This window comes from Sturnira hondurensis, unplaced genomic scaffold (genome assembly GCF_014824575.4).
Source record: "Sturnira hondurensis isolate 20B ecotype Veracruz unplaced genomic scaffold, ASM1482457v3 Scaffold0016184, whole genome shotgun sequence".
Lineage (NCBI taxonomy): Eukaryota > Metazoa > Chordata > Mammalia > Chiroptera > Phyllostomidae > Sturnira > Sturnira hondurensis.
Genome location: NW_028088815.1, coordinates 3,561,698 through 3,582,765, shown reverse-complemented (window position 1 = coordinate 3,582,765; position 21,068 = coordinate 3,561,698). Strand labels below are relative to the sequence as shown.

The 21,068-nt window shown below is 38.4% G+C and overlaps 1 protein-coding gene and 1 pseudogene across 1 annotated transcript in view; both read left to right on the top strand.

Annotated features, from left to right (window-relative positions):
- Nucleotides 1-21,068, top strand: part of CLYBL (citramalyl-CoA lyase) — a 271,761-nt gene that overhangs the window by 78,501 nt on the left and 172,192 nt on the right. The window lies entirely within an intron of this gene.
- LOC119000677 (ribonuclease H2 subunit B-like) overlaps nt 1,864-21,068 on the top strand; it is a 61,506-nt pseudogene continuing 42,301 nt past the window's right edge.

The following is a 21,068-nucleotide window of genomic DNA, read 5'->3' as shown; positions in this document are numbered from 1 at the left end:
ATTTACCAGAGCAGATTGGTTACCTTTAACAGTTTAATGTATCTCTTCAGAAATCTACCAGCCTGATCAAACAGTGAACTAAATGATGCCCTCTGCATGTATAAATAACAGGAAATATCCCAAGCCCATTTATTTCTCACGTATACCTCTCCTGTAAGATTGAATCGTGGGTTTAAGTGAATATGAGGACTAAAGTTCACTGTACTGTATGTTCCCTTCAGACAGGACTTCACAAAGACCCTCTTTTATAAAGAAAACCAGCCAATAAAACAGTACTAGAGTACATTATATACGTGCCCAATCATTTTATAAAATCTGATGTAAGTCTTCAGGCATAATTGGAGTTCTTAGCAAAATACTTTGGTTTTTAGTACTTCTACCCTCTAAGGGGACTTAGCAATTACTCTTAAATTTTCAAAGTGGTACATGGAGTTTTAGCTGTATGACTTCCATTAAAGCCCATAGGAGTCTTGTTGCTAAAACACCACACAACTCATGAAAATGTGCTCTTTCTTTTGAAATTGTTAGAAGTAATGGGTATGGAAGTGTAGCCCTGTATTCCTGGTACATTTACAGGGTTTCTGCACTTGTTTTAAATTTTATACTTTTATAAAAACTCAACAGTTTTATCGGGATTGGAAAAAAGTTCTAATATATGTATTCCCAAAATGAAGGGTAGAAAAATATCGTAGAACTGATTTAAAAAAAAAAGAAAGAAGTTCTAAAATAACTCAAGAAAATCTAAATGCTTAACACTTTCTTTTTATTTCAAAATTAATGTATCAACTTCCAGGTTTTAAAAATGTGCCTTAAAGTAACAACTTTTGAAGAATGACATTTAATGACAAACTCAAGTATAATCACATGCAAGGTTTTGGGTTTTCAACCACCTCTTCTATTAAAACCATCATAGCTTAAGCCATATCTGTGAAAACTTTCACGTCTTCAGATGGGGGTCTTTCCGGGGGGATAAGCCTTAAGGTTTGGTGAGTACCCTCTGCTAGGAACCTCACACACAGGTTCAGCACAGTGGCTGGTGCAGCCTCAGCCTGGCCTGTGACTTCACTTGAGAACTTTCAGGGTGCATGCACCCCATTCCCTCTTAGGACAGAAACATTTCTGGAGTTCTGTGTCCTCCGTCCATTGGGGGACGGACACTGGAGATCAGGAACAGGCCTCAGACATAGAGGTTTTTATTTCAATACATTCAGAGAGAAAGAGATGAGGGATGAGAGAGAAGTGGGGAAAGTCAATGACTTCTTATTGAGTTCATTACTGTTGGTTCAGTTCCAGTGAGGTTGTTTTGCCATAGTTTTTTTTTTTTTTTAACTAAGCAGTATTGAATTATCATTTTTCATGATTGAATCTCAGGAAGATTATATAGGCATTTTTTTTCCTGAAATCTTTAGTAATGTCTGGATAGTAGATTTGGGGATAGCTTTTAAAAATAGAGAACCAATTTTTCAACATAGCATTGAATAAGTAGCATCAGTTAGGTGTGAGCTAGGCCACTGATTTGAAGTGTCCCAGTTGGGGTCAGAATTAGGGACTCTCTACATAAGGGAATTTCAGAAAGTCAAGGTACAAATAGGAAGAAATAAGTCATTGTTCCTTTAAAAAGCATGGTAACCTCAATAATAGGAGGCTGTGAAGTAGTTCTTTTTATAACAGTGACTTAATTTCACAGCCTTAAGAGCTCCTAGGGTCACTAGTAGAGAGCCCCAGGGCTACACCTGCCTTGGTGGATTAGGGCCTGCTGCAGCTGTCTTCATTTGCAAGATTAAGGTGTAGCCTGATGGAGTGGTGGGTCTCAGCAGGGAGCACTCCTTTTTCAGTCTCAGTAGGCTGGCATTTCAGATTAAGATGACCATTGCAAACCAGGATCAGAAAATGCAAGATGAGGCAGGTAACCGGTTCCTGAGTTTTACATGTTAGACCCTATGAGGTATGAAGTGGGGAACCTTTATATAAAAGGCTGCCTTGAATTCTGCTTACTTTTTCCAGTCAGCTCTGCCTAAAGTACCTAGTGTATCCAGGGGCCAAGCTTGCCTTGGGTACACAAACATGTTTGTAAAGTGTATGAATGTATAGAATGAACCATTGATGACAAAAGGGAATGTTCTTTGGAAACCATACCTGTTAGCATTGATCTGTGGATCGGATACGTTTTCTCTGTAACGTGTGTTTGTTCCACAGAAAATACAATTAGGATAACTCTTGTGTGTTCTCTACAGGAAGGAAGTAGTATACTGCTTGTGAATGGTAGGCTAAATGAGGAAATCATTAAAGGGGTTTTAATAGACTTTTGAACCAAAAGACATAAGGGACCATAGTTATATTACCTTAATTGAGAAATGTTTTGCAGTACGAGGAGACTTAATCAAATTTTCATTACCTACCTCGTCAGGGATTAGGCTGAATGTTTCTTTAAGCAATTTGATAAAATTGACGTGGAAGACTTATTAGTTATGTGAGAATATGTATGAAGGGCTTATCATCTCTCCTGCGGGTGCCTGAGTATCACTTACTTGGTTTACTGTGTTGGGTTGAATGCTTCTGTTCTGATTTCTAATGGACTTTACCATCAGACTACTTGATCATGACTAAACCCAGGAACAATGCAAATGGAATTGCCCCCTGATGGGGAGGAATGGGCCCAGATGGCCCTTAAAAGGTGATAATTAGGAAATATAGCATATCTGAGTAGCTAGAAAGAGAGAAACTTGTTAAACACAGTCAATCTGTTTGAAGCAGTGGTCTTTCCTTTCATTATATAAATTTTTATTTAGAGTTGCTTTAAAGTAAAATTTTACCAGGAAAAAATTTTATTACTAGCAAAAACCTAGAAACTACACCCATTTTTTTTTGCTACTTTGAGATTATTTTGAAAAATCTTTTCTTTGTACATTTTTGTAGATATGTGTAACAGACTTGCTGTGTGTGTTTTAGGGGGCCATTTTAGGTTATTTTAGCTCTTATGCTAAAACAGTGGGGGAGTCATTAAAAGTGAGAAAAATATTGGTATATATTTGTAAACTGAGCTTTTAAAATTAAAATAGTTGCAGAATATTACAGTCTGATTTCAAAGACTCTGTAAGATTGCTTTAAGTGTATTGCCTTCTTGGCAGCATAATCTCCAGATTCTTCTTGAATATGTCATTAAAATAATTTTACATATGACTAGTTGGACTTTTTCAGTATTATATTTCATGTTAATTAGCATATTTGCATTTGCTCATAATATCATTCCTTTGGCTTTTCTTTAGTCAGATTTTTTTAAGTGTACAAACTTGGCATTACTAGAAGAAAAACAAGTAAACTGAGAATAAGAAAGTAGTGACATAAATAGAGAAGAAATATGCTCAATATATCTCTTCCAGCTTCTACATAGACTGAAGGATGGAGAAAATAGCTGGTCCTGGGAACTGAAGCTCAGAGCAAAAGCTGTAATAGGCAGCAGTCACCTTTTTCCTTATCTGTAAAATCAGAAAGTGAAATTATATCGAAGTGCTAAATTATATTATTCCAAATATCTTGGCAGTCATATTTTAGCAGATGAGTTACTTTCTTGAAATTACTCAACACCATCATTCATTCTGACAAAAGCCAGTGGTACAGATGCACCTTTGGGACTGTGGCCAAGGTAAGACCAGCATTTTCCAGGTCTGCCCACTCAGGTTTTGAAAGAGTCCATGAAATAAGCCTCATACTCCAAGCATTGCCCCTCCCATCCTTAGCAAATACACTGTGGCTGAATTGTATGGGTTTTGGGATCTAGTCTTTGGAGCTTAAACCAGCTATTTCCATTCAAGAACCTCTTACAGAGTTTTGTGATATTTTAGGCGTAGTTATTGAAAAATGGATATAGTTTATTCTCAATTTCAGGATTCCAGAAACGCATATACTGAGACAGAATGGAGAAGCATCATGCTTTCCCTCAGCAGGCTTTAAGGGAAAACTGGATCTGGAATGAGCCATCAGTACACTATTTGCAGGACATTTAGAATTGTGTCCTTGCAATCATCTACCGGCTGGCCCAAAAGAAATAGTCTGGCTCAAATTTCTCATTATCAGTAAAAAACAAAAATATTTAGGGCAGACATATTAAGGGGAGAAAATGTTAAGAGGAAAATTGTAGATAAAAATCATCACTATCTTTAATTCCATGGTTCAGACCAAGGAAATTGTGTGGTTTACATCTCATGTCATTATGCTTTCTGAAGAATGTACTTAATAATTTTAACTTTAGTGATTGCTAGAAAGATCTAGCACTGTTTCTGGATAGTTACATTTATTTACTGTGACCTTCTGTATACTGTCTAACTTGAAACTTTTATAGTTGTTGAAATTTTTACCATCCCAAAATGGAAAAAAGGAAAAAAGCAGCTTCAATTTTTCAAGTGTTTCTTAAAGGGACTTAAATTTAACCAAAACCTAATTTGCCTTTTCTTAATATAACTAAAGCATGATTGATTGCTAAAACAACATTTGGAATTTTATTTAACAGCAGATATAAAGAACCAAGCTGAAATAGCCCAGAGGATGGGTGGCAATTACCTTTGCATTCTTTTTCAAACTGTTTTATTAATTAGCTCTCTAGACTCAAATAGGTTATATCCTTTGAGTAGTGGATTGCATTCATTCCATTTGTAAGCTCTGTGGATGAGATTGGCATGTGGCCTAAATGCTGTCCACATTGTGTTAAATGGCATTTTTATCTCTCTGGACCTTCTCTCCACCCCAGTGGAAAGTTTTATCCATTTTTCTTGCAGAAAGGGAATGTCACAGGTAGTGTGGTACCATCTTTTTAACTGTTAAATTCACTAAAGCCAGTCATGCCTGGCTGTACCAAGCAAGCTCTTTCCGGTGTTCTGGTCTGTTAAGCATTCAGTTTCTTTGCTGTCTATTTACGTGGATTGTTTTCAGCTCTGTCTTTGCTTTAAAAGCTAATTAAAAGGAAACTTTAAAAAAATGAAAAGAAAGTGGTTTTTGGTGTAGGCTTTTTCATTCTGGAATCTTCCCTCATCTTCCTGCCCACCCCTCCCTCATTACCTTCCCCCTGCCTTCAATAGCATGTAAATTTTTTAATGTTAAAAGTGTTTTAGGAAGCTCATCAATACTGCTCAGCTTGGAGACTGAGAGAACTGAATTACTCCCCAACACCAATTGTGCAAATCATCAGTGTACAGTTCTACTTATGATTTGAGAATGTTCCTAAACAGGTGCCCATCAGAGGATGTTGGTACTAAGACAAAACCTTTGTCATTTATCTGACTCACAAGCACAACTCTTTTGAGAGAATTAATGTCAATGTTAAGTATGAGAATCTACCGTTCAATGGGTAGATTCCTTTTCAGTATATACCTTTTAATTCAACAGTAGGGACTGCATCTATTTTAAAAAATAATCAACCATGTACTTCTGACATTTTCTCTTTGCCTTTCCTCAGTAGCAAAGTTATTTGGATAACAAACAAATAAAAACCCCTCACCATGAATAACTGTCAATCTCCTATTTTCTTTTTTTTTAAATTTATTTTATTTTATTTATTTAACTTTTAGAGGGGAAGGGGAGGAGAGAGGAAGAGACACATCAATGTATGGTTGCTTCTTGTGCATCCCCTGCCGGGAACTGGCCTGCAACCCAGGCATGTGCCCTGACTGGGAATCGAACCGCGATCATGTGGTTCACAAGCCCGTACTCAATCCGCTGAGCTACACCACCTAAGGCTCTCAATCTCCTATTTTCAACAAAAGCTTTATGTATTAATGAGACCTACAGTGTCCTATTTTGTTAGAGGCAGAATAGATACTATGCAGAAAGGTTTGGGTTAATAAGCACTTTCTGGATTTAGTGTCTCTGATGATTAACTCTTGGATTACTGCTTTGGGTTACTAACCCACTATCACTGCCCCATGCAGAATTTCCAACATGGTATCTCCTTAGGTGGTTGCCTGCCCCTAGATGCCCTGATAGTAAACAATGTGAAAATTTGTAAGCACTATAGTTTTCAAATGAACTGAAAGTAAAAAGCTTAATCATTGCTTCTTGTTTCCTTGACCCAAGGACCATTTTTTTCTATTTTTTAAATCCTTACTCAAGCGTAAGTTTATTGGTTTTAGAGGAAGATGAAGGAAGAAAGAGAAAGAAACATCTACGTGAGAGAGAAACATTGACCGGTTGCCTCCCATACATTCTTTGATTGGGGATTGAACCCTTAATGTAGGTATGTGCCCTGATCAGGGATCAAACCCACAGTGTTTTTGGTGTATGGGATGATGCTTCAAGCAACTGAACCATTTGGCCAGGGCAGGACCATTTTCTTAATGAATATCTAAGTTGATCTGTAAATAAGCTGTACAAACTATTTTTTTACTTTATTTTTTTAAAGATTTTTTAAAATTTATTTTTAGGGGGTGGAGAAGGGAGAGAGATAGAGAGGGAAAGAAACATCAATATGTGGTTGCCCCTCACATGTCCCCTACTTGGGACCTGGCCCACAACCCAGACACATGCCCTGATCAGGAATTGAACCAGTGACCCTTTGCTTCTCAGTCTGGAGTTCAGTTCACTGAGCCACACCAATCCAGGGCTAATTTTTGAGACATACATCTTTAGGTCTTTATTTAGAACCAACACTTACATAGAAACTGTTATTCATTTTTTTGCAGGAACTAGTCAGGGATCAGAGACCCTCCTTGCCTCTCAATTGATGTTCCCTGGGGGAACCTTCAAAGCCTCAAGTTTAAAATATATTTTGTTTAACGATGCCCTGGCTGGTTGGTTTAGTGGATTGAGCACTGGCCTTTGAACCAAAGGGTTGCCGGTTCGATTCCCAGTCAAGGGCACCTGCCTGGGTTGTGGGCCAGGTCCTCAGCAGGGGACATGTGAGAGACAACCACACACTGATGTTTCTTTCCCTCTCTTTCTTCTTCTCTTCCCCTTTGTCTAAAAATAAATAAATAAAATCTTTGAAAAAATAAAACACATTTTGTGTAATGAAAGAGAACTCTTCTATCAAAGTAATAATAGTTTCAGAAAGTGGAAACTTGAAGTCTATTCCTCATGGCCAGAAGATATCAAAGTAAGCAATGAATCTAGTGATTCCTTCCTTCCTTCCTTCCTTCCTTCCTTCCTTCCTTCCTTCTTTATTTTAAGGAAGTGCTGAGAATCCTTTCTCTGTTATTTTATTTTATTTTTTGAAGATTTTATTTCTTTTTAGAGAGAGGGGAAAGGAAGGAGAAAGATGGAAACAGTAATGTGTGGTTGCTTCTTGTGTTCCCCCTTCTGGGGACCTGGCCCACAACCCAGGCGTGTGCCCTGACTGGGAATGGAACTGGTGACCCTTTGGTTCACAAGCCTGCAGTCAGTCCACTAAACCATACCAGCCAGGGCCTTACTCTGTTTTTTTAAAATAAATATTTAAACACTTTAGTATTTTAAAAATATTTTATTTAATTATTTTTAGAGAGAGGTGAAGGGAGGGAGAAAGGGAAGGAGAGAAGTATTGATGTGAGGGAGAAACATTGATCCATTGCCTCTTGTGAGTGACTGGAACTGAACCTGCAACCCAGGCATGTGCCATGACTGGAACTGAACCAGCAACCTTTCACTTAATAGGATGATGCCCAACTAACTGAACTATGCTGGTCAGGGCTAAAATAATAGGTTTTACTGCCCTGGCTGGCATAGCTCAGTGGATTGAACGCGGGCTTCGAACCAAAGGGTTGTAGGTTCGATTCCCAGTCAGGGCACATGCCTGGGTTGCAGACCAGTTCCCAGCAGGGGACACACAAGAGGCAACCACACATTGATGTTTCCATACATAAATAAAATAAAATTTTTTTAAAAATTATTTTTTGATGTTTCCAAAAATAAATAAATAAATAAATAATAGGTTTTTCTAATAAGATTTTATTTATTTATTTTTAGAGAGAGGGGAAGGGTGGGAGAAAGAGAGGAAGGGAAACATCAATGTGTGGTGGGCTCTTGAGTGCCCTCTACTGGGGACTGGGTCTGCAACCCAGGTATGTGCCCCTGACTGGGAATCAAGTCCGTGACCATTTAGTTCACAGGCTGGCACTCAATCCACTGAGTCACACCAGCCAGGGTGTAAAACAATCATTTTATTGAAATACTATTGAATTTATCCTCTTAAAGTATACAATTCAGTTTTTTCGTCTATTCATCAAGTTGTGCAACAGTCACTACTATCTAATTCCAGAATGTTTACCTTACCCCTAAAAGCAACTCTGTACCCATTAACAGTCACTCTCCATGTTCCCCTTTTCCCTTATCCTAGCAACCTCTACTTTCTGAATCTATAGATTTGACCATTTGGACATGTCATATAAACGTAATTGTATAATTGTGTCATTTGTGTCTGGCTCTTTTCACTTAGCATATTTTTAAGGTTCATTCCTGTTTTAGTGTGGATCAGTATTTCACTCCTTTTGATGACCAAATAACATCCCATTGTAAAAATATACCACATTTTATTTATCCATTCATCCATCATGGACATCTGGGTTGTTTCCTGTTTTTGGCTATTATCAATAATGCTGCTGTGAACTTTAGTGCACATTGTGGACATACATTGTCAGTTCTCTTGGGTATGCATACCTAGGAGTAGAATTGCTGGGTCATATGGTAGCTCTATGTTTCACATGTTGAGGAATGCATAACACTTTGCATCCATGTTGTGAAACTAATTATGAAACAACTTACAGTCAATTATTGTTAGGCCTGTCTCTTTCACTAGGTTTTAAGTTTCTTGAGACAGTGATCACATCTGTTCATCTCTGAAATCCTCCTCTTTCCAGCACCTGCCAAGTGACATAGTAGGTTCTCAGTTGTTAAGAATGGAGCTGAGCAGTGCAATGGCCTTTTGCCTATGGCAACACTCCTGAGACTCAGACCCTGACTCCAGCCTGCCTCCCTTCCCTGTAACAAGTGACAGCTTGTCAGGAACACAAACTCTGTTTTGCCCATGGAGCACCCCAGCTGATTGCTGACCCTCTTTATCTGCTGTGTGGTGGGCCTTCTTCTGGATCTTGAGATTTCTCCAGGCTGCTTCTTGCCCATAGCAGCACTAGGACTCCACTCTGGTTTATGCAGACACTTTAAGGGAGATTGTTCTAAACACCACTGAAACCCAAGCAGAGGCAGGGCTGGTGGAAACCCCAGCACTTAGGTATATGCCCCCTGTTTGACATGGTTCATACATCTATTTTAAGGAGATTTGGGCAAGGAGGCCCTGAAATGCCTATTCAGGCTTTGACTTGGAGCATTGTGTAGGAGGTTTAAGAAAGCTTACTTTAAGATTTTCTCAGAAAGCTAGAGCAGCATCTTTATGATTTATTCTGCTACCTTTCACTAAGAGCCTGTGATTTCTAATAACATTTAATTCAGGTTAAATTTAAGAGACAAAGCTGGCTTCTACTGAGTTGGCCACCTTTGATGTTACAGTACAGAGGAGGGAGGAGGGGAAGAACAGATGGAACAAAAGTCATAATTGCCCAAATTTACAATAACTTCCCAGCAGCAGCTGGCACAAAAGAAATGTTAATGCAATAAACTGTAAATGGAAGGAAGCTAAGCAGAATTTATGGTTGGTGCAAACCTGCATCCAATCACTAGAACCTTCTTCCTACATCCGTGAGCATTTCAATAGTCACAGGAGAATTGAGTTCATTTGAAAGTCAGTGACCACTCTGCATCCTTCCTCCCTTATATGTCTCCTACCCCTTCAACAAACAGATTCCTGCAGAAATCTGGGAAATCTGATAGAACAGTTTGTGAGGAAAGATTAGTCATTGAAGGGTCACACCTGAAGTCCTGGCTGTGCCAAGACTACATATTAGCTATGAGCATATGCATTACAGCTGCAACCAAAATGTGCATTCTCCTTTTACTCCTCTGAGCCTGGGATTTCTGCAGATACAGCAGATGGCTAGAGTGTTTCCGTGTTTCAGCCACAAGGTGAGAGGGCAGTATGTCATTTGCCAGTCAGGTACTTACCTATCCATCAGGGCCCATGCTATAAATGGCTGTTTTTCACATTTGGGTTCCTGCAGCTTTCATTTCCATTTAGGCTCACACAAACATTTACCTGTATTGTAATGTGTGGGGTTTTGTTGTCTTCTTGTCCAGACTGCTGTACTGTTTGTTTTTTTAATTAGCTGAGGAGCACAATTTAAATGGAAAACTGCCTTCCAAGGTCCCTGTTCCCTAGTTCCATGCTGTGAGGGGCTCCCTGTAATTAAACACATTTTAAGGGTTGTTCTCTTTAGACGTGCTCTGGATGTCACTGCCTTCCCCACTAGCTGGAGAGTTCTGCTTCAGACTTGAGACTTAAGTATTAATATTAATACTAGGTATAGTTAAAAGAAAACTTGTATATCAATTGATTAAATATGGGGGATTCCCCCCTTTTGGTAATTGAGGGGAAACAATTATTATGCCTTTTAGGGCTAGCAAGATGACTCAGGATTGTAAGTCACGGTGAGGAAACTGAATAGGAAGTCAGGAGATCAGAAGCACAGATGTCAGCAAATTTGCAGTCTTCAGTCTCAGGTTGCTGGTCCCCACAGTGAGAAGGATGGAGTCCCCTCACTGATCTAAAATTCATTCTGGGATTCCAACTTTCAAAACAAAGTATCCATATTTGAAATTCTGGCCACAGTTTCAAATAGTACATAGAGGTTCCATAGGGAGAGACATGTTATTGGGGCCTCTTCCTGGTAGGGGATCAGTTTCATTAGTAATACACAGAGGATGAAGGAAACCTTTATGAAGTTTTGGCTTAGAGGCTCAAAATATGAATTTAGAATAATGGTCTATAAATCAACCATTAGAGAAAGTCTGACATTCTGTGTAGAATGGCAAGCTCTCCTCTGCAAATCTTTTCTGAAAAAGATGTTGCAATTGTTTCTAGTAAACAAATGGACAGAGTTATGGGGCATATAGAAGTCTGACACCAAAAACATGTATAAAAGATAACTCATTAGGCAAAATTATTGGAATTAAAATCCACCGTTTGGGCCCTTAATATATACGACACATGACACATGGTACAATCAATGTGATCGCTTCCTAGGAGGGTCAGACTTGGGCAAGAAAGAAAAGAATGAAAGAAAGATGGGAAAAGAAGAGAGTATGTGTAGCAAAAGAGCTATACATACTCAAAGATACACATACTCAACCTCTGTTTTTCCACAAACATACACACTTGTATTTCATTCCATGTCTTCTCCTGACCCTACCTGCCCTGTAATAGCAGAGCTCATACTTTTTCTATGTATTTCTGCTGCTGGTACTTTCCCAAACTATGGGCCAAAGTACTCTAATGTCATAATCCAGTTGGTCAAGCTCTTTGAGCTGCTGTCTCATTTTTGAGTCTTAGTTGGTGTTTAAAGGGGTATAACACTAGAAAACGGATGGGATTTGGATGTGGATTCAGAGAACCCCTGAGTTATAATTATAGCACTCTGGTTTTCTTATCTGTGAAATGGGCACAGACTTGGAAGTCAGGCTGTAGAGAGGTGTACAGACGGTGGGGTTGTATGTAACAACCTTCCCATTTCATTTCGTCTGCAAATGTCACAAGCTTGTGATTTTTAGTCGTACTTGGATCTTCTTTTGTGCTGATGGTGGCTCTGCTCTATCCCACAGCTTTTTAAATATCAGAGTTAGCAGGCCAGTGGGTCAGCAGGTAGATTTGGCCATATGTATTTGTTTTAATGTTAATAGGAAAGAGGTTAATTAAGAATGTTAACATGGTTTAACATGAAATATTATGAAGCCTCACAGGACACATGAAACACTAATCCATACAGCACTTATATAATCACATGCTTGTGAAAATTCTGTAGACAATTTGCCTGGCTATCATGTTTCATGTGTTGGTGTCAGATGGGCTCAGGATGGTCATGCCTTGATGGAGTTTCTAGTAGAAGGATTAGTGTCATTTCTGGACCCCCACCAGAATTCTGTTGAGGCTATAAGTAGTCATGCAAAGTCATAGGTTAAATGATTCAGCAATAAAATGTCATTTGATGTGACAGAAATGAACCCTTGGAGGCCCACAGTGCCTCTGGGAGTTGCTCTCACTTACAGTTCTTGTGTTAAGTAATTTTATTAACTGAGGCAAAGAGGTGCATGAGGTGACAAGAAAAATATTTTTTGCTACCATTTTAATCCTAATCACAAAATTTATTTGTGTGGCTTTATATGCATTTGTAGCTATAAAGCCCAGGAAGTTAATGAAAGTAAAAATTAGAATGCATTGTTTTTCTACCCAGGTGTTATTTAAAGCATTATACGAATTGTCAAAAAGATTAATTATTGTTGCTTACAGCTAAATGGATGATGAATTTTAAAATTATATTACTACTGTGTGTCAGCATAAAAGCTCTATGTCCCAAGTGTGTCACCTTTTTCTGTTGCTGTTGACAAGGTTCACATTTTATATAGCACACTGCCAGAAGGTGTTGACATATATTCAGATCCCTGATTAAATGTTTTAAAAACGTGCCACTCAGAAACTAACCCTGATGTTCTATGACAGAGTCATTTTTAGGGGTAAGATTTTTTTCTTTGTCATTGACACAGAAGAAATTTTAAGTATTACCTTTTTTGTTTTGGAAAAATCTATGTGATTACATTTTCTCATTTTAAATTGTGGCACAGAAGTGAAAATGTTTTTCAGCATTCTTGTTGTTTCTCCTTCACAGGAAAGGCAGCAACACAGTGTAAAAATACCACAAGGAAGGTGCTAAATGGCTACTTGTAACCCCTCCTTTTTGGGCACAGGACCCATGAGCTGAAGATGGTTCTGAGGTTGTATTAGTGTTGTAAAATCTGGTGTTGTGACTCCTTTGCAATTCAGTGCTAATGACAGCCCTTGTGCTACAGAGGATAACATACACAGATGACTTTTACATAGCAGCTGAGCAGTGCAGAAGCCTCCGTATTCCTTTTTACACTGTAATGCTTGAAGACACCACTAGCAATGGCCTTTGCATGTTGTGGGTGAAATAGTCTGGCCTTTAGACCAAGGCTTCACTGAATCCAGATGTATATTTTTTTGTTACAGTGATAGATGTGATGCTTCAAAAGCCAACGTTTTAATGCTTTCCAGTGTTTTTGTGCGACACTGTCAATATATTCTATTATTTCTTTCAATACAGCATGAACAAACTTTAAAGCAAATAAATTATTTTAAAAATTATTTTATTGTTCAATAATTTAGTATTCATTAAGGAAAAGTTGGATATTTTTCCTCCCTGCTTATCAAGATTGCTATGTCATTGTCAGTTTGGGGTGTGAGTTTCTCCCTCTCTGTACAGAGGAAGTTGACATTGTTTCAGTGATGTTGCAGAGGGGTGATGTCAAACAGCCACCAACCAGCCCACATCAATTGTCACTTCACCCCAGCATTGGGCAAGCTCAGAGATGTTTCAGCGACAACCATGGGTACCCATGGGGGACCACATCTTCAAATGATCTTTCTGACCAAAAGTGTATAAGAGGCTATGAATCACTCATGGCAGCAATAATGATAGCTGTCATTTACGAAGCACTTAAAATATATCAGGAACTCTACCCATTTCGCATATGAAGCCTATCTGGAAGGTATCCAGCCATGTAACATGAAAAATAGAGACACTTATTGAAGAAGATACAAAATCCGAGAAACATTGTATATAGGACAATGATGCCTCAGTCCCCTTCAAACTAGGCAACTTGAGACCTCACACAGCTTTCCTAATCACCATAAGCTGCCCAGTTATATTTTCCTGAATCTCATTGAAGGTCTGAAATCTCTTCACTTTCAAAGGTGATTTGAATTTTTAGAAAAGCCAGAAGTTACAGGACACCAAATCTGGTCTGTTGGGTGTTGAGCCACCTGGGTGATTTGATGTTTCACCAAAAAACTCTACACGAGACGTGATGCATGAGTGGGCATAGGAGTGCAGGCCTTGTCGTGATGAAGCTGCTAGGCACCAGTTGCGAGTAGCTTCAGTTTTCTGGACCATCTGAATAGTTTCTGCAGAGGGGTGTTCAAGCTTAATGCAAAATCTGATGCAGATTTGTTGCTGTACTTGCTCATTTTGAATGTGATGGCCAAAGAGTACACATGCTCATTCAGTGGCGTCTCCCACCCCCACTGACTAGTACAGTGCAGTTTTCATTGTTCACCTGTGCACATACCAGTCCACTCTCCTTAGCTGCCAGGTTACATTGATGTGCAAACCATTCTTGTTATATTAACGATGGCTGGAGTTTTTCTGGTCAGACCTCGTATATTGTCTCATTCAATTCCAACAACATAACAGCAGCTAGGTGAGGGTGTGTATTTACCCCCTTTTCTGAAAAGGTGTGAAGCAAGACTCAATCACCCCTTGGTAAGTGGCAGCCAACATTTGAACTGAGGTATGTCCGATTTTAGAGCCACATCACATTTATTCAACAACCACTTACTGATTATCATGTATTAGGCACTGCTTTTCATCACAGATCTTTTTAATATGTTTTTTTAGATTTATTTTTTTATTTATTGATTTTAGGGGGGAGAGAGAGACATTGATTTGTTGTTCCACTTATTTATGCATTCCTTGGTTGCTTCTTGCATGTGCCCTGACTCAGGATCGAACCTCCAACCTTGGCATATGGGGACGATGCTCTAACGAATGGCACTACCCTGCCAGAGTAATCTGGTTTTGTTTTAAAATTTAATTTACTTTTGGGGCGCTTTTAAAAAATTGACTCGTGGTTGAAAAAGGAAGCTTCATGTGGAATTCCCTGCGAGTTCAGGATGAAAAACTGATAGCCTTGAGTTTTTCTGCTTTAAAGCAGGTGTGAGGGGGAAAGATTAAGATGCTTCCTGGAAAATAGCCCCTTATAACTTCATCTCACCTACTTTGGGTATCCAGAGATGCCTTCAGAGCTTCTGAACTTGTATCTAAACACTTTGCTTGGAAGCAAAAGGTTACCAGTTTGATTCTTGGTCACGGTGCATGCAAGTCCCCAGTCTGGGCATGTACAAAAGGCAACCAATTGATGTTTCTCTCACAGGTCAATGTTTCTCTCCCTCTCTTTCTCCCTCCCTTACTCTCTCTCTAAAACTAAATAAATAAACTACTTAAAAATATTGTGCTCAGTTACACAAGGAACTGATAACATTGGTGGGCTTCATAGAGGTAAACTGGGGGCAGAGAAGGATGGGGTGGGTGAGAGGAACACTTTTCATTATGAACTCTTTGGTACCTTTCTGGAACCATGTGAATATAATACCTTTCAAAAGAAAAGGATACTTTCCCTTAAAAAGTGTAATCTAGTTGAAATGAAAATTTCAACGGATTCAGACTATCATGCAAACGTTGGCAGTTCTAAATTTACTGATTTATTTTGTAGGTCCCTCTTCTACCACAAAGTGTGTGTTCCTGTTTGTACCTTCATCCTTTATTTCCTGGGCTGCCATCTCCACAGTGACTTTCTCTATTTGAATAACTAGAGCCTCTTAGTATGAAGTCAGGTAATTTTTTTCCAACCTCAACTCTTTTTTTAAAATTTATTTAATTATTTTTCAAGTACAGTATTCTGTTTATTACTCCCATCCCAACCCACCCTCCCCATACTCCCCCCTCCCTCCCATCTCCACCCTTCTCAGTTGTTCTCCATGTATCATTTATATATGTTCCTCTAAATCCCTCCCCTATTTTCCCTCAAATTCCCTCTCCTCCACCTCTGGTCACTGTCCCCCTGTTCTCTATTTCAGTGTCTTTGGTTATATTTTGCTTGTTTGATTTTCTGTTGTTTAGGTTTCTGTTAAAGGTGAGATTGTTACTTGATTTTGCGGAGAAATTTGGTTTTCTTTGTCTCACTCCTAATCCCTATCTGCTTACCCTGAGGGTTAATTTTCCACTAGCAAATGGCCCAACTACTTTCTCTCTCTCTTTTTTTTAGATTTATTTAATTATTGTTCAAGTACAGTTTTCTGTCTTATATTCCCAATCCTGCCAACCCCCCCCCCCAGTGCTCCCCACCTCACTCCCATTCCCAACCCCCGACCTTAGTTATTGTCCATGTGTCCTTTATACTTGTTCCTGTGAATCCTTCCCCTTTTCCCTTGTGATTCTCTCCCCTCTCCCCTCTGGTCCCTGTCAGCCCATTCTGTATTTCAGTGTCTTTGGTCATATTTTGTTTGCTTGTTTGTTTTGTTATTTAGCTTCCTATTAAAGGTGAGATCATATGGTATATGTCCTTCACCACCTGGCTTATTTCACTCAGCATAATGCTTTCCAGTTCCATCCAAGCTGTTGCAAAAGATAGGAGCTCCTTCTTTCTTTCTGCTGCATAGAATTCCATTGTGTATATGTACCATAGTTTTTGGATCCATTCGCTTACTGACAGGCACCTAGGTTGCTCCCAACTCTTGGCTATTGTAAATTGTGCTGCTATGAACATTGGGTATATATGTTCTTTGGGATTGGTGTTTTAGGGTTCTTAGGATATAATCCCAGCAGTGGAATTGCTGGGTCAAAAGGCAGGTCCAATTTTAGTCTCCTGAGAAAATTCCACACTGTTTTTCATAATGGTTGTACCAGCCTACAATCCCACCAACAGTGGACTAGAGTCTCCTTTTCCCCACACCCTCTCCAGCATTTGTAGTTTGTTGCTTTGTTTATGATAGCCATTCTTACCAGTGTAAAGTGGTATCTCATTGTGGTTTCAATTTGCATCTCTCTGATAGCTAGCATCTTTTCATGTGTCTCTGGATCATTTGTATGTCCTCCTTGGAGAAGTGTCTGTTCTTGGAGAAGTCCTTTTCTTCTCCTTCTTCTCCTTGGAGAGTCCTTTGCCCATTTTTTAATTTGGTTAGTTGTCTTCTTAGAGTGAAGTTGTGTGAGTTCTTTGTATATTTTGGAGATTAAACCTTTGTCTGAGGTATCATTGGCAAATATGATTTCCCATATATTTGCGTGTCTTTTTATTTTAATAATGTTTTCTTTAGCCATGCAGAAGCTTTTTATTTTGATGAAATCCCATTTGTTTATTCTTTCCTTTATATTCCTTGCTCTAGGGGACATATCAGTAAAAATGTTGCTGCGTGAAATATGTGAGATTTTCCTGCCAATGTTCTCCTCTGGAACTTTAATGGTTTCATGGCTTATATTTAAGTCTTTTATCTACCTTGAATTTATTTTGGTGCATGGTGTAAGTTGGTGCTCAAGTTTCATTTTTTTTGCACATAGCTGTCCAGTTCTCCCAACACCATTTGTTGAAGAGGCTATCTTTACCCCATTTTATGTTACTGCCCCCTTTGTCTAATATTAATTGATTGTAGAGAGTTGGGTTTATTTCTGGGCTCTCTGTTCTGTTCCATTGGTCTATGTGCCTGTTTTTATGCCAGTACCAGTCTGTTTTGATTACAGTGGCCTTGTAATACAGTTTGATACCAGGTATTGTGATCCCTCCTACTTTGTTCTTCTTTCACAACATTGCAACTGCTATTCCGTGTTGTTGATGCTCCATATAAATTTTTGAAGTGTTCATTCTATGTCTGTGAAATATGCCATTGATACTTTAATAGGTATTGCATTAAATCTGTAAATTGCTTTGGGTAGTATGGACATTTTGATGATATTAATTCTTCTAATCCATGAACATGGTATATGTTTCTGTTTGTTTGTGTCTTCCTTGATTTCTTTCTTCAGTGTTGTGTAGTTTTCTGCATACAGGTCTTTTGCCTCCTTGGTTAGGTTTATTCCCAGATATTTTATTTTTGGTTTTGCTGTATCTAATGGGATTCTTTTCTTGATTTCTGCTTCTGCTGCTTCATTGTTATTATACAAAAATGCCTTTGATTTCTGGATATTCACTTTGTATCCCGCTGTTTTGCCAAATTCATTTATTAGTTTGAGCAGTTTTTTATTAGAGTCTATAGGATTTTTCATGTACACTGTCATGTCATCTGCAAACAATGACAGTTTTGTTTCCTCCTTTCCAATTTGAATGCCTTTTCTTTCCTTTTCTTGCCTGATTGCTGAGGCTAAAACTTCCAATACTATATTGAATAGAAGTGGTGAAAGTGGGCAACCTTGTCTTGTTCCTGATCTTAGTGCAAAAGCTTTTAGTTTTTGCCCATTGAGTATGATGTTGGCTGTAGGTCTTTCATATATGGCCTTTATTATATTGAGGAATGCTCCCTCTATTCCCATTTTTCTGAGTACCTTTATCATAAATGGGTGTTGTACATTATCAAAAGCTTTTTCCGCTTCTATTAATATGAGCATGTGATTTTTGTCTTTGCTTTTGTTTATGTGATGTATTACATTTACTGATTTGTGGATATAGAATCATCCTTACATCCCATCACTTGGTCATGGTGTGTGATCTTTTTGATGTGTTGTTGGATGCGATTTGCCAATATTTTATTGAGGATTTTAGTGTTTATGTTCATCAGCGATATTGGCCTGAAGTTTTCTTTCTTTGTTGTGTCTCTATCTGGTTTTGGAATTAGGATGATGCTGGCCTCATAAAAAGAGTTTGGGAGTTTCCCATCATTTTGGATTTTTTGAAATGGTCTGTGAAGAATAGGGGTTAGCATTTCTTTAAATGCTTTGTAGAATTCTCCTGTGAAACCATCTGGTCCAGGGCTTTTGTGTGATGGTACTTTTTTGATTACTTCTTCAATTTCATCTGCTGTTATTGGTCTGTTCAGGCTTTCTGCTTCTTTTTCATTGAGTTTTGGAAGATTATAATTTTCTAGAAATTTGTCCATTTCACCTAGGTTTTCAAATTTCTTGGCATACAGTTCTTCATAGTACTTCCTTATAGTTCCTTCTATTTCTGTGGTATCAGGTGTAATCTCTACTCTTTCATTTCTGATTGTGTTTATTTGTGTCCTCTCTCTTCTTTTCTTGATGAGCCTACTTAAAGCCTTGTCTATTTTGTTTATCTTTTCAAAAAAACAACTCCTGGATTCATTGATCCTTAGAATTGTGCTTTTAGTCTCTATGTCATTTAATTCTGCTCTGATCTTGGTTATTTCCTTCCTTCTACTTGCTCTGGACTGTCTTTGTTGTTGTTCCTCGAGTTCTTGCAGGCGTCGGGTTAGGTTGTTTGTTTGAAATGTTTCTATCTGTTTTAGGTAAGCCTGTATTGCTATGAACTTCCCTCTCAGGAATGCCTTCACTGTGTCCCATAAGTTTTGGATTGTTTTGAGTTCATTTTCATTTGTTTCCAGGAACTTTTTGATTTCTTCCCTAATTTCATTCTTGACCCATTAATTATTTAATAGCATACCATTCAGTCTCCATGATTTTGGGTGTTTTGGGTTTTTTCTTTGGGATTGGTTTCTAATTTCAGTCCCCTGTGGTCAGAGAAAATGCTTCATATGATTTCAATTTTCTTGAATTTGTTGAGGCTCATTTTGTGTCCTATCATGTGGTCTATCTTTGAAAATGTCCCATGTGCATTTGAAAAGAATGAGTATTTAGCTTCTTTGGGATGCAGGGCTCTCTCTATATATATCAGTCAAGTCCATTTTGTCTAGGGTGTTGTTTAGTGCAGCTATATCTTTGTTGATATTTTGTTTAGAAGATCTGTTCATTTTTGACAGTGGGCTGTTAAACCCCCCCAGTATAATTGTGTTGCTGTCAATATCTTTCTTGAAGTCCTCTAGGATTTTCTTTATATATTTGGGTGTTCCTATGTTGGGTACATATATATTTATGATGTTAATGTCTTCTTGGTGGATTCTTCCCTTGAGTAATATGAAGTGCCCTTCTGGGTCTCTCTTTATGGCCCTATTTTTGAAGTCTGTTTTGTCTGATATTAGAATTACTACCCCGGCTTTTTTTCCTTGTCCGTTTGCTTGGAAAATTTGTTTCCATCCTTTCACTTTTAGTGTGTGATGGTCTTTTGACCTGAGGTGGGTCTCTTGTAGGCAGCATATGTGTGGGTCATGCTTTCTTATCCATTCAGCTATTCTATGTCTTTTGATTGGAGAATTTAATCCATTTACGTTTAAGGTTATTATTGGTAGGTACTTATTCATTGCCATTTTTGTACCAGAGTTCCTCTGTGTTTCTCTCTTTTCCTTCCTTTCCTTAAAGCAGTCTTTTTAGTAATTCTTGCAGAGCTGGTTTGATGGAGGCATATTCTTTTAGATTTATTTTGTCTTAGAAACTCTTTATTTGGTCTTCTATCTTGATTGAGAGTCTTGCTGAGTAAAGTAGCCTTGGTTGTAGGCCTCTGGTTCTCATTACTTGGAATATTTCTTGCCATTCTCTTCTTGCTTGGAGTGTTTCCATTGAGAAGTCTCTGGCTAACCTTATTGGGGCTCCCTTGTATGTTACTTCCTTTTTCTCCCTTGCTGCCTTTAAGATTCTCTCTTTGTCTTGGAATTTTGCCATTTTAATGATGATGTGTCTTGAAGTGGGCCTCTTTGGGTTCCTCTTGATTGGGACTCTCTGTGATTCCTGGATTTCTGTGACTTTTTCTCTCATCAAATTAGGGAAATTTTCCATCATTACTCTTTTATATAGGTTTTCTATCCCTTGTTCTTCTTCTTCTCCTTCTGGTATTCCTATTATTCAGATATTATTATGTTTCATATTGTCTTGCATTTCTCTTAATCCCTCCTCATTCTTTCTGAGCCTCTTTTCCTTTTCTTGCTCTTTCTGGGGGATTCTTTCTACTTTGTCTTCCAACTTGCTGATCTGATCTTCTGCCTCACCGATCCTGCTTTTCATTCCTTCTACTGTGTTCTTCAGTTCCAAAATTGTATTCTTCATTTCCTCTTGGCCTTTGCCAATAGTCTCTATTTCCTTTTTCATGTTGATATAGTTTTCAAAGAGTTCATTGTAGCTCCCCTGTAGTTTCTGGTAGCTCCTTGTAAGCTGTTTGAATTTCCTGATAACCAGTGCTTTGAATTCCACATCTGATAGTTGACTTGCCTCTATTTCATCTAACATTCTTTCTGGGGCTTCCACCTTTTCTTTTATTTGGGGATTGTTCCTTTGTCTTCCCACTGTTTGTGAGACTGTTCTTGTTAGCCT